Source organism: Pteropus vampyrus, unplaced genomic scaffold (assembly GCF_000151845.1).
Source record: "Pteropus vampyrus isolate Shadow unplaced genomic scaffold, Pvam_2.0 Scaffold69, whole genome shotgun sequence".
Taxonomy (NCBI): Eukaryota; Metazoa; Chordata; class Mammalia; order Chiroptera; family Pteropodidae; genus Pteropus; species Pteropus vampyrus.
Window position 1 is genome coordinate 620,040 of NW_011888850.1, and position 3,477 is coordinate 623,516.

The 3,477-nt window shown below is 43.2% G+C and overlaps 1 protein-coding gene across 8 annotated transcripts in view; it reads right to left on the reverse strand.

Moving 5' to 3' along the window:
• The window catches only part of RAPGEF5 (Rap guanine nucleotide exchange factor 5), a 416,073-nt gene that overhangs the window by 311,013 nt on the left and 101,583 nt on the right, over window positions 1-3,477 (reverse strand). For 7 of the 8 annotated variants that reach the window (XM_023531487.1, XM_023531485.1, XM_023531483.1 and 4 more), the window contains one exon: window positions 450-541. The gene's annotated coding sequence lies outside the window, so the exon portion shown is untranslated. Of the gene's footprint in view, window positions 1-449; window positions 542-3,477 lie in introns of those variants that run through there. The other variant, XM_023531489.1, reaches the window with a different exon arrangement.

A 3,477-nucleotide genomic window follows, 5' to 3' on the forward strand; every position in this document is an offset into this window, starting at 1 on the left:
AAGGGGAAATTTGGGCACAGAGGCAGACATGCACACAGAGGCAGACGTGTACATAGTGAGAACACTGCGTGAAGATAAAGGCAGAGGTCAGGGTGAGGCATTACAAAGCCAGGACGTGCCAGACAGCCAGCAAACCAGCAGGAGCTAGGCGGGAGGCAGAGCAGATTCTCTTTCAGGAAGAAACCAACCCTGCTGCCACCTTAGCTCGGACTTCTCACCTCCAGGACTGCAGGACAATAAATTTCTGTTTTTCTAAGCCATCCAATTTATGGGACTTTGTTGGCAGCCCTGGCAAACCGATACAGGTGTTAACTGTAATTTGAACGATCTGCTTATACGTAGCCTCAGCTGAATAGGAGGATTAGTGATACAGCCACAGGGCACAAGTTGGTTCTAATCCCCCTAACTAGCTGTGTGCCATCAAAGCTCAACGATGCCCAGCAACTTACCTACCCCGTTGCCTTGATTATGAGATGGGACCACCTCCAACCTCCTCAAGGTTGATATGTATCTTTGATGAGCTCAGGCACATAAATGTGACCTGTAAATTGGAGAGGGTGACAGTAGTACATTGTTATCACAAGGACTATTACTTTTCTTTTATCTGACCCAGGCATGGACAGTAGGGACATGACCCCTACTCAGAACAAGGCCCTTCATGTGCCCCTACAACCACCTTGCTCTATGCCTTGGGAGATGACTCATAGGGAAGGCATCAGTGGCTCTTTCTCTTTCACTGTCAGTTGAGATTGGCCAAGGGGAGACACCAGCAGATTAGATGGCAGGAGGAGAGGTCAAGGCTTTTATCCCTGGCCCCCTCCCTGTTGGGTCAGCAGGAGCTCACTGTACCTATAGAGGGTTTCAGGTACCATCAGGCCACTATTCCAATACAGCTACCCTCTCAGGATTCCAGAAATTCAGGCCTCCCCTTACCCCTTCAGGTTCAGGATGTAACAGCAGCCTGCAAGGGCTAACTCCAGGAGACTCTCGTAAACACCTTGGTAAATAATCCCTTTAAACAACTCTCCTCAAAGTATCCAGTTTGAGGATGCCATCTTTGGCCTGCCAGGACTCTTCCTCAGTAATTAGTTTAGAAAGTGGCCCTAGGAAACAAAAATGTAGTTGTGGGAATGTTCTGCTCATGTATTTGAGGACTTCATGGATAAAGGTAGTGATTGTGGTAGGCAGGAAAAAAAAAATGGCAAAGGAATACTATTTAGGCATAAAAAAGGAAATCCTGCCATTTGTGACAACATAGATGGACCACACTTGCATTATGCTAAGTGAAAGAAGTCAAAGATAGATACTATATGCTATCGCTTACATGTGCAATTAAAAAAAATGAACTCGTAGAAATGGATCAGATTTGTGGTTGCCATAGGTTAACAATAGTGTGCTGTATATTTGAAGGTTGCTAAGATAGTAGATCTTTAAAGTTTTCATAACAAGGAAAAAAATTTGTAACTGTGTGAGGTGATGGATGTTAACTAAACTTATTATAGCAATAATTTCATTAAGTTGTACATCTCAAATTTATACAAGGTTATATGTCAGTCATATTTCAATAAAACTGGGAAAACTGGGCACAATACAGTTGACCCTTGAACGACATTGGTTTGAACTGTGTGGATCCATTTATATGCAATGTTTTTCAATAAATACTGTAAATATATTTTCCTTTCTTATGGCTTTTCTTAACATTTTATTTTCTCTAGCTTACTTTCTTGTAAGAATACAGTATGTAACACCTATAACACACAAAGTATGTGCTAATTGACTGTTTATGTTATCAGTAAGGCTTCCAGCCAACTGGTTTAGTTGCTAAGTTTTGGGGGGAGTCAAAAGTTATACAGATTTTTGACTGCATAGGAGTTGGTACCCAATCCCAGCATTATTCAAGTATTCAAGAGTCAGCTTCCTCTTAATAAGAGGTAGAGTTTATTTCTGACCCTGACTCTGGCCTTAGTCATCTTCTTCTTAGGCCATTGGGATATTAACAAACAAGGCGCAAGCAGAAGCTGCAGAATTGCTGTGTATTTGTGGCTTGCCTTTTCGCACTGCTTTTGGCTGCCCCTGGGCCACCATGTGAGAACACCTGAGCTGGTTTCCCTTGAGGGTGAGATCACAGGAAGGGAGGCCCTAGCCACCCCGGGCATCGCTGACATCCTAAATGAGGCCCTACACGTGACATTCTAGACCATCCAGTGCCAGTCACACTGCCAGACCTAAAAAGTAACCAGCTGACCCAACGAATTCTGAGCAAATGATTGTTTTCTTAAGCCATTATGTTTTGGGGATGGTCTGTTATACTTCAAAGGCTACCTGAAATAGTAATTATAGAGATTGTAGGGGCCGCTGACTTTCCTAATGGCACTAGAGAAAGTGCAGACAGAGAAGGAGATATTGAAGGCCATGAATGTCCAACTGAGAACAAAACTGGAAAGTCAGCAGCCTCGAGGGCTGCTTTGAAGGAATCCTGCCTCTCCTGTAATCCCAGGCAGATGTGGCTGAGAGCCAAGCCCAACACCTAGTTGTCAGGGTTGCAGAATTGCAACAAGTGAATATTCAAACCCACCAGGTGTCTCAAACTAAGGTAGTTTCAGCCCACACCAGCAACAACAGTGTCAGCTGGGGACTTGTTAGAAATGCAAATTCTCAGGCTCCCCCAAAGGTCTGTTGAGTCAGACACCATGCACCAAAGTAAGGCTCTGATGAGAAAGGAGCAGCACTCTGAGATGAGGGTACCTGGTCAGACCCGGAAGAAGCTGAGCATCCTGAGGCCCCCGATTCTCCTTAAATCTACCTTAAATCTACCTCAGAGTCCCTCTCCCACCCAAGGAGCTACTGAGACCTGCGTAAAACCTTGCAATGACTACTAGGCTGTGCCTCCAGCCCTGCAGGAGAATTAGACCCCAGCGTAGGTCAGGTAAACACTAGGCTTGCTCTGGCCTCATCAGTTTATGTGGCAAGACTCCAGAGAACACGTATAAGAACATATTCTAAGGATGACAGAAGAAAGAGGATGAAATCTAAGTAGTGATGTGTGAGAACCAGCTGGAATTGGCTTGTGACAGCCAATTGTTAAATTGTCAAGAATTTTATGAGATACTTAGAATTATAAATTCTATGAGATACTTAAAATTATACTTAATTTTATGAGATAAACATAGCCCTTATTAAAACTTAAATCACATAAACCTACAAATAGGTACATTAAAAATAAAGGTAATACCTCAAACTCATCACTCCTAGTTACCTTCACTACATTTTACTATTACCTGTGCTTTCGAGGTTATTGGCCTCTACCACAACTACATAATGGAAATATTCCATACTGGTGGGTTACTCTGCATGTCTTCCAAAATCTGTGTTCAGTAATAAGATGTTTATAGCTTGAAGTGGGCATTGGTAAGAATATTTACAACTTGGAAATTGGCAAGTGCTCTAAGGCAGGGCTTTAGTTTTTCCTGGCTTGCT